Source organism: Montipora foliosa, unplaced genomic scaffold (assembly GCF_036669935.1).
Source record: "Montipora foliosa isolate CH-2021 unplaced genomic scaffold, ASM3666993v2 scaffold_271, whole genome shotgun sequence".
NCBI lineage: Eukaryota > Metazoa > Cnidaria > Anthozoa > Scleractinia > Acroporidae > Montipora > Montipora foliosa.
Genome location: NW_027179573.1, coordinates 22,501 through 33,401, shown reverse-complemented (window position 1 = coordinate 33,401; position 10,901 = coordinate 22,501). Strand labels below are relative to the sequence as shown.

Genomic DNA, 10,901 nt, shown 5'->3' with positions numbered 1-10,901 from the left:
GGCTATCCTGTCTCTGTGGTCAAAGCGGGCCATCATCGCGCCCAACAATTTGATCGACAGTCGTCACTACAAACGTCACAGAAAGATAAGAATGACAGAATTCCATTCACCCTCACTTTCCATCCTCATAATCACGCAGTCAAAAGCATCATTCTTAGTAATTTTAAATTACTCCAAAATGATCCCGAGACTGGTAGAATCTTTTCGCAACCTCCACTTATTTCATTCAAACACGACAAAAACGTAGGCAACTTTTTAGTTAGAAGCGCACTCAAAACCAACGAGCAACCCGGCACTTTCAAATGCGCGCGCTCACGTTGCAAAACTTGTCTTTTCATTGTTAACACTAGCAAGATATCGGGACCTAAGCGATCTGTTAAGATCACCGATCGTTTCACATGTACCTCCGCAAATGTCATTTATTGCATAACCTGTACGTTATGCAATAAATTATACATTGGTGAGACAGGTAGACGACTAGGTGACCGATTCCGCGAACACCTTCGCGATGTTGAGAAGAATGACAAGGATGCATCTAAGCCAGTCGCTCGCCATTTTAATCTGCCTAACCACTCCAAAAAACACATGGCTATCTGCGGCCTTTCCCTACATCTAGGTATGACAGAAAGCCGCAAGAATCTGGAACAAAAATTCATCTTTCAAATCGGCACCCTTAATCCTCACGGTATTAACGAACGCTTTTCGTTTAACTAATATATTCCTACTTTTCACGTTGCCATGTTACCACCAATAGTGTAGCTCCTACTCTACTATAAAAACTACACGTAACCCATAATCCCTTGATTCGCTCTGACGAAGGGCTAACGCTCGAAACGTCAGCTTTTAGAATCTCTGTACGGTGGTCAATTTACATTATCAACTCCGTTGATAAACCAAATTTTTTTATGTGGAGATCCCGACGGGAGTGCATTACAACCACAGGTAAAACTCCTGGAAATGACGGTCTACCAATTGAATTCTATAATGTATTTTGGTCGTCAATTGGTAAAATGGTGGTCGAAAGCTTTAATGAGGTTTATGAAGAGGGAGAAATGTCAAACTCACAAAGGCAAGGTGTCATTACACTTATCGAAAAAACAGGTAAAGACAGAACCCATCATGAGAATTGGAGACCGATTTCGCTCACTAATGTTGACACTAAAATAGCATCTAAAGTGATAGCAACACGAATGACTAAAATTTCACCAGACATAATTCACAGCAATCAGACTGGATATGTTTCAGGTCGGTACATAGGGGAACCAGCTAGATCAGTTCTAGATATCATGGAATACACTAAAACATTCAATATTCAGGGTATACTATTATTTATAGATTTTGAAAAGGCATTCGACAGCCTTGAATGGAATTTTATGTTTAAATGTTTAGAAATTTTCGGCTTTGGTCATAGTCTTGTAAGATGGGTAAAAACTTTTTATAATAATGTATCCAGTTGCATCATAAACAATGGATCTTTTTCTGCTAATTTTGAGTTAAGCAGAGGTGTTAGGCAAGGGGACCCTCTGTCGCCATATCTATTTGTGATCGCAATTGAGACTTTAGCTGCTGCAATCCGAATTAGTACTGATATTAAAGGAATTAAATTAGACTTAGAGGAATGGAAAATTATCCAATATGCAGATGATCTCATTGCCTTTTTATCTGATTTGACATCCGCACAAAATCTCTTTAAATTACTTGATCGTTTTGGAAAAGTGTCGGGTTTAAAAGTTAATTATACTAAAACAGAGGCAATGTGGATTGGTTCGTGTCGTGACGGTCCCGAGATACCCTTATCCCTAAAATGGCGCAAAAGTGTAAAAGCTCTTGGGGTACACTTTAGTTATGACAGAGAAGTGTCTTTTCGGAAAAAAATTTACGACAAGATCACTGAAATTAAAAAACAAATACATCAGTGGAGCTGGAGAGGTCTCTCTTTATTTGGTAAAGTATCAATTTTTAAAAATCTTCTTCTCCCTAAATTGGTATATATATTTTCTATCCTTGCACCTCCATCGGATTTCATCTCGCTGATTCAAACGAAAATATATAAATTCTTGTGAAAAGGGCCTGATAAAATAGCAAGGAGAGCTGCAATTAATAGTTCTGACTATGGGGGGTTAAGTATCACTGATTTAGAGACTTCAATGAGGTCTCTTCGATTAGCATGGATTTCGAAAATCTTTAATCCTGAACCGTCTACCATGGAAAAGCTATCTCAGATATTTGCTCAAACCTTATGGAGGTTTCTTCTTTTTTCACTGCAACTATAATATTAATGACAATCATATTAATTCGACTTTTTATTTAGAAATGCTGCAGTGGTGGTCTGAATTTCGCTCAAATTTTTCAACGGATTCTAAAGCTTATGACTCTATAATTTGGAATAATTGTAATATAAAGATAGACTGCAAACCAATCTGTTATCATAATTATATGAATGCTGGGGTGGTTTTTATCAGCGATTTAATGTATTCTCGGAACAACGTTGAATCCTTTAACATAGCAAAGGACAAGGGGCTAATTGGCTCAAATTACTTGACGTGGTCTGCTGTTCGTTGCGCTGTGCCAAAGTATTTAAGGAATCTCACTGTCGAAAGAAACGTTTTAAATACACTTGAATTAAAATGTGGCATAAATAAAGATTTTGATCCTGTTACGAGCAAGAGTAAAAACGTTTATGCTTCTCTCATTAAAGAAAAAGCCAAGCATTCAAGAGGTTTCGTTAAACTTATGTCAGATTTTAATTTAAGTGAAGAAGAGACTCGAAAAGCGTTTTTACTGGCAAAATAAGTTGCTCTTGAAATATTTGTACAATGTTTTCAGTTCAAAAATTTACCCGATAAGCTAAAATAGGAAGGATTCAAAGTGATCTTTCTTCGTTTTGTCAGACCTCTCCAGAAACATTAGAACATTTCTTTTATCGAGGCTCCTTTTCAACAGAATTTTGGACTAAATTTGAAAACTTTTCGTTAACAGTAGCCAGGAAGCAAATAAAACTGGATTATATGAACATTATATTAGGAATATTAGATCAGAGATCTAACCTGCTCAACTACTTCATTATTCTAGGTAAACTTTATTTATGGAATTCTCGTAAAAATAAACAAATCCCTCTCTTTTTGCCTTTCGAAGATGTGGTGAAGAGAAAATATGAAATTGAAAAGCTTATAGCCTCCATTTTAAGACAAAATTCCGATTTTTCATACCCTGTTTAAGACATTTAACCCAGTTTAAGACAAAAATTGATAAATCGTTACCCTGATTAAGACAAAAATGATAAATTTGATACCCTGTTCAAGACAAAAACATACCCTGGCTGGCCGCACGTCCCCATTAAGGCCTTATAAGGGAGTACCCCCCCCCCCTGGAGTCAAACGTACGTGAGTTTGAGAAAACACCATCTCCATTTTAAGTGAAAATAAGATTTTCAGGAGTTGAAAGTCATACTTGAATCATTGTGAATCGATTCATGTATCCTTGTAAATCGAACCGAAGTAAATGCTTCCTCAAATGAATAAGACGCGATCCACACCTCTATCCCTACGTCAAGTAGCGAGGTTACCTCAACATCCGGTTCAAAAAATTACCTTTTGCTCTTTGGCCGATTGAAGGAACCAGACCTCCCTCAGTGCTAGTCACAAGTCCATGTACACAAGATGTACAGGCCGTAATGTCTGGTCTTTCTCAAAAACTAATTGAGTTTAATAGTTACAGTCATGTTTTACTTGAGCGGGAAATGCAACTTTGAAAGAACAATGTGCTTGGATATTGTGCCACATTGCGTGCTCTTCATGGACGACGGTCGATCGTTGACCGAGCATCCTTGCTTGCTTTCCAGGGTATTTGGTGAAACACTCGACCCTTAGAAAGCACTGGCAGGTAAGTAAAGGTATATGTGGTGTAAGACCGAAAGAGTTTGCTCGAAGCGAAATTTTTCGTCATTCAGTTCGAACGAAATGCAACTAGTGAATATACCCAAGGGTCCAGTTCATGTTACCATGTTATTTATTTCCTCTGTATCCTTTAGAGTAGAATATACCCAAGGGTCCATTTTATGTTACCATCTTATTTATTTTATCTGTACCCTTTAGGGTAGAATATACCCAAGGGTCCAGTTCATGTTACCATGTTATTTATTTTCTCTGTATCCTTTAGGGTAGCATATACCCAAGGGTCCAGTTCATGTTACCAACTTATTTATTTTCTCTGTACCCTTTAGGGTGGCATATACCCAAGGGTCCAGTTCATGTTACCATGTTATTTATTTTCTCTGTATCCTTTAGGGTAGAATATACCCAAGGGTCCAGTTCATGTTACGATCTTTATTTATTTTCTCTATTCCCTTTAGGGTAGAATAATATAGTTAAGGGTCCAGTTAATATTACCATGTTATTTATTTTCTCTGTACTCTTCAGGGTAGAGTATATCCAAAAGTTCAGTTCATGTTACCGTCTTATTTATTTTCTCTGTATCCAAATGAAGTCTCGAAAAGCGTTCGTAGTCCACCGAAAGTGGTGGTGAATCCAGTTGAAGAAACAACAGAGAAAAAAGCTGATAAGAAACAAAAAATGGTTCCAATTGCAATGGAATGGAAGTGATGCTATTAAACAAAAATTTGTTTCAAAAGGAAAAACCATGGTTTCGGCTGCGCGAAAAAAGGTATGGATGCAAGAAAAGCGTAATCTTCCAGGTCTCAGCAATCAGTCCCATCGTCAAAAATTGCCTCGAGCAGGTCAAAGCCTCAATAGCACGTTGCGGGAAAAGGTGCGATTGGGAGTGGTACGTTTATTTAGTTTTTGCTTCTTTGCAAAATACCATGGTATTCCTGTAGTAGTCAAGGGATTTAAGGAAAGGAAAAACACAAGCGCGAAGAAAAGGAGGCGGCGTACGAAGCACGTGCCCTCACTGAGTGACGGACGATTGTCAGAAAGTTCTTTAAGGCATTTTTACAGTTTCATTCAATTTAAAATCAAAAATTTTACATAAAGGTTTAATCACAAAAGCCAATATACCTGCTCCAACGCATCTGCGACGTTGCAAAACACGAGCTTCCAAACTTCTAGTCGAGTTATTACTTTTCTTTTGCAGCTTTGTGGATCGTTACACTCTCATCGTTGTCACCATGAAGCTTTTCACAGAAGTACCGCATAGTGCCCATTTCTCTACCAGAATTTTTATAAAGCCTCTTGAAAACAAGCTGAAAAAAGAACACATTGTAGGTGGACCATTTAAGTTATAAGTGACGGATTCTACCACTCTCTTCTCATTATTTATATTATAAAACCATTAATGTTCTTACTATTACTAGTAGTAGTATTATTAATTATTTTTATAATGGTGATTTTGTCCATTGATTCCTTCAAACAGGAATGCTTATCAGTGGTGCAAATGAATTTAGGGTTGTTAGGATTTCTCTATTCTAAGTTGTCTGGTTTGGAAGTATTAAATTGGATCCAAGACTGAGGAAAATGAAACATAAGAAATCAAATGGAGTTTTGCGGATGAATAATGCATTTCTTTTGTTTCATTCCCCTTAACCTTATGGCCACATGTGAATTTCAAAATTTCAAAACAGGTCTACTCAGTTGCAAGATTGTGCTGACCTTGAGAAAGCTTCGTTTAGTATGCCAGTCCACAATCCTGAATGGTACAGGTGGTCAAGCCTGTCCTGTGGACTGTGGCTCCCAGCTCGTAAATCTTTTGCACCAGCCAATCTCACTCTGGTGAGCTGGTCACCGAAGCAGGGTATTTGAACCCTTGCCAATGGATCATCACCTGCTGTTACTGGTGGCACATGTGACAAGGGCTGATCTGGTCTTGCGGGTGCAGTAATTGGTGGACCAGGTGCAACATGACCTTCTTCAGGAGGAACACACAATCCAGCTTTCGAATAGATTTCTCTGACCCAGGCCTCAATTTGATCTAAGACATCAACTAGGTCAGCATATTTTTTTTCATCCTTTAAAAGAACTGAGAGGGTAAGGACCACTGACTTGAAATTCATTTCACGTTGATACTGGCAGGGTGTACGAGATGGCAGAAACTCCTTGAAGAAATCGACGGCTGGGAACCACACACAATATTCGTCCAAGAAATATTTTGTAGCACTCTCTAGTATGTCTCTTTTCCTCATCAGTTAGCATAAGTAAATCTTTCAAACTACAATCAGCCAGACTTTTTTTGGGATTGTCATCTGATAAGTGGTCGGAAAGGACTCGATTGAATACTATACTTGTGGCCACAGCATGGACACTTTTGATCTGCTGGTCAGAGCGCATGCACTCTAACATCCCAATGTTATCTAAAAGAAGCACAAATTTTCTACCTAGCTTTAACAGTTCAACTGCACTATCAAGGAAATGGTGCCCTATTTCTTCTTGAATGGCATACTTCAGCGTTTTTGATAAACAAAAGCCATATTTGTTGAGTAGATCTACCACCTGAAAAAATGGAAAAATTAGACTATTAAAAATTAAACAAGCCTTACCTGTATATCTCCTCATTGATGCATAGAGAGATCACGTGAGAAAGCGCATGTGGTGGAGATCATCCTTTCAAGACAGTGGCCCATGCATGTTCATAAACCCCTCTGGGTGGGGAACCCCTTATTTAGGGCGGGCACGTGATCTCTCTATGCATCAATGAGGAGATAAAATTCCAATCAAACTTCACCTTACAGGTAAAACGTGTTTAATTTTTAATTATATCTCCTCATTTGCATATTAGAGATCCCGTGAGATTTCACAGCACATGGGCCATAGCAAGTCACAGTAATGAACAACAATCTACTGTACAACACGACAACAGATTTATTGTAGCTTAACAATGGCATCTAAAAAGTAGAAATTAAACAGAGCAATTCAGATTGGATTGTCCACAGTTATTGTCCTCGGTTACATCTTTCTTGTATTCCATGTGGTAACTGGAGAAGGAAGGGACTGTCCTCCCTTGGTAGACGTACTGGCTAGTTGATTAACATTTGACACATCTTTGGAAACCAAACTTGCGATCTCCACAGTGGGGCTATAACTAAGGCTCTGGTCTGATCTTCCTGCAACTTTTGAGGAACTCTGGACAGCATGCTGAGGTAAGATATAAACATATTTATCTCTCCAGCTCAAACACATTGCATCAGATTCATAGGCATCAGGGTCTGCACGCCATGATACAAAAGGCTTCATTTGTTAATTAAGCCTTGAAGCAAATAAACCTACCTCAGGTGTTCCCCATTTCTTTGTTATCAATTTGAAAACACTTGGTTGTAGCTGCCATTCAGTTCTATCCCGAAATTTTCGACTAAGTCTATCTACTTTGTTACATGCCATAGAATGTGTACCACTCATATTGTTGATAAATGTCACTGTGGTAACATTTGCCTCGTTCCAACGTAGAAAAGCAGGAACTAAAGAAACAATCATTAAATATCGTATAAGCTCTGAAACATTTAAGAAGTTTGCACGCGAAGTGCAAAGCACATTGTACCAAACACGAAAGGATATTAATTATTGACATACGGTAGCATCGATTTTCGAGTGTTTGGATTTATCATCACTAACAGAAGACTCTGTACCAAGTACTAAAGCGAGCAAAGTATTTTGCACTGCAAATCTGATGCTCCGAAAGTTACACATAGCTCGTATTATGTAACACAATACCATTTATTGTGTTTCTTGGTGACGTCAACCGGGATGGTGGCGTTACAGTTGAAAACCGTATCTTCGAGGAAACAGCACAATTCAACTACTACTTTCTTTTCTAATCAATCCAATACATTACCAGATGATTCGTAATAAAGTTCACACAGTTAGAAATCCTGTACATATCGTCTATTCCATTTACCAACAGTCTACCATCCAAGCACGGTCTACCATCGCTACAGCAAGAAATATGATATCATATTATTTTCTCAGTGAAAAGTTGTGGTAGACCGTGTAGAGCGTTTCATATAAATCTCATAATGTGTAGCCGGTGCAAATTTGTTGCCTTTTGTATCTCATTGTAAAGCAAAGCTCGCAAAGGATTTAGCACAATCGGGTGCTTTCTTTTGATCATTGTGCTCAGTCAGTCATTCCAAAGAACATGGAATTAGCCTGTACCCGACACGTCACTTAGAAGACTTGCTAGTAAGCGTTACCAATCCCTTCTCTGGAAGCAGACTAGCCCAAAAGCAATAAGTAATGTTACAAATGGACCTCTATGAAAATGCATCTTTGTATAACAATGTTCGCTAAGAATTGAGTTTTTGGAAAGTGGATGTTCCCTTTAAATGGCATGCGATCGCAGTTAAAGGAGAGGTTATGTCTGTTTCTCATTCGTAAACAACAGCTAATTTCGTACATGTTGGGCGTGCTTTAGATGTCATGTGTCGACCGAAATATAGGTGTTTAAGGCAAATTATTTCGAAATCGGTTCCAGGATATCTCTAGCGCACTTTAAAAAGCGAAAGGATGGAAATGACACCTTTTCGTGTACCAAATTATGTGTATTTTCGACTTGACTCACAGAAAGCACTGAAATGGCTTCAAATCACGTCATACCGAAACCCTGCCAAAATCCAGTTTATCACTGGCCATTTTCCATTCACAGTAGATCAGAGAATTAAACCCTTTTTTTTTTGGAAACACCATATTACCGGTAAACGCAAACAATAGACGCCTTCCCGTTCCAATAAACAAAGTGACCCAATACAATCATAACCAACTCAGACAACAAGTTCCAAAATTGTTGAGACACTTTCATTAAAAAACACCTTTTCTAGCTTCCAATGCCCGCCGTATCTAGAATTTAAACCATTCCCACTTTCTCTCCCCTCTCCCCCTTTCAATGTTGACTGTTTAAGTTCCCTACATTTTTTTGTCTTGCTAGCAACACTGATAAGGGGGGAGGGGGGCTGCAGTGTGAGAGATAATAGGGAAATTAATAACGCCCCAAGAAGGTGAAGTGTTTCCACTATTTTTGGAACTTGTTGTAGCACATCGAATTATGTAAACAAAGGAAGCAAACAAATACCCGCAATTGCGTGGGCATCTTTCTGAAGGAAATAAGTCCTAAAAGATAGATATTGGTTAAACCAGCCGAAAAAAATTAAAAGGAAAGAAAGGCGTACACGAATTTACCTGGTGTTGGACATCGTTTTCCCCAACATTTCCAACAGTCACTGCGGCATTCAAGGGTAGCTCATTCTAAAAGAAATTTGTGACCTATAGACAGATACTCGCAACTCGGAAGCGGCAATGAGGTATCTAGAAAAACACTATCGAACTTAAAGTTGTTTACCTCTTTTCCTGGTGAAGACTGCATTTGCGTTGGTACTGTATCGAAATTTAGACCGCGATGGCTTCTCCTCTCAGGTTCCCTCGTGCTCTTGGCCAAGGTGCGTGGCACAGATGATGATATTTCTGTACATCGTTTCACTGTTTCGAAAGAACTCTGACTTTCACTGATCACTGTTTTGAAGGAAATATAATTTTTCAAGCGTTGTTCTCAAGGCCTACATAATATATGTGGCAAGAATTTATCTTTTCGCAACGGCCGGCCATAGACGTCCTCAGCAGCAGCAAGCAATGCGCAATTTCCTTTTGCATAAATGTTCTTCCAGCAAGATACGTCTCCAACTGATTTACAAAGCCTGCAACGACTCATATTTGCAGCAGTGGAAGATTTACTGATCTTTTTCGGCGTTTGCTGAATATCCTTACTCCCAGTTGACATCATTCGGTCCGATACACATGGAGTTTGTTTTGATTGCCCACAAGCTACGCTCGCCAGTGGACTACGTAGAGACAAATTCCCCACTTATCTGCCCCTCCCACAAACCGCATATTTGTAATCTGCTAAAATCTGGAAGACACTTGACCAGCCCAAACCAGGCTTTCTCTTCCTCTCGCTCCAGGGGAACAGTAGGAGAGAACCCTGGGAAGGAGGTTGCACCAACTGGAAAGAAGGAGTGATAATCCTGGCACTCATCACTTTGGTTACAATAGTAACACTATTAGAATAGAGAGATCCATTTCTTGTCAGAATAGCAATACCAAAGGAAGGAAAGATACGAAGAAAGCTTGGGAACAGGTGATCAATGCCAAATTTCCTTGCTGAAAAAAAATCAAACTGTAAAAATGCTTTGTACTAGTCTTGCTAGTCACTCGACTAAATTAAGCAATTAAAAAAATACATCACCCTGTTGAGGACATCTGGAATTCCAGGGTGGATTCTTTTGAGCAGAAACATGAATGGAATTGCAGAGTGGCTATGCCACTGTATTTAAGCGGAAACGAATTTCAGGTTTCTTGTTAGAAATGTCATTGGAATTCTAGGGTTGTCAGGGTTAACTCAAAAATCAAGTTTGGCTAAAACTAAAAACCTCAGTAGGAGTGTGTGGATTTTTTTTTGCAATGTGTACTTCCATAAAATAAAAATTATTATCATCCATACCTCCCCCTCCGAAGGTTCATACATTTCCTCAAAGTTTTTGGCCTTTGGGATCCCCCAACCCCCAGGAATTTTCAACCCTTTCTGTTAAGGGGGTGCGGGGGGTTGGGGGTGGGGAGTATGGACATTACATCTTTCTGGGACTACACAATGCCAATTATTGTGACCCAATTAGGTTGCAGCCTTGCTTCTGAAGTCCTAAGATGACAGAAAGCATAGGAAGTAGTTCATGTTTTGCATTGTGAAATTCAAAAGAACATTGGCACGCAAACCGCAAATGCCATTATCAACTAAAAGACCATCACTTCTTTACAATCAAACAGTGATTATAGCATGTTTTATAATTATACTATTCACAAGCAGTTTTCCATAAATCTTCAAATTCCATTCAAACCAGCTATGATCTTATTTACAAAAAGTTCCACATTCACATAAGAAGGTTTTAGTATTGTCATTGTAATATATTGTCT

At 38.8% G+C, this 10,901-nt stretch overlaps 1 long non-coding RNA gene across 2 annotated transcripts in view; it reads right to left on the bottom strand.

The window, feature by feature from the left end:
* Positions 1-10,887: 10,887 nt before the first annotated feature.
* The window catches only part of LOC137986699 (uncharacterized), a 15,458-nt gene continuing 15,444 nt past the window's right edge, over positions 10,888-10,901 (bottom strand). For both annotated transcript variants that reach the window (XR_011119957.1, XR_011119956.1), the window contains one exon: positions 10,888-10,901. This exon is cut by the window's right edge and continues 679 nt beyond it. This is a non-coding gene — a long non-coding RNA (uncharacterized lncRNA).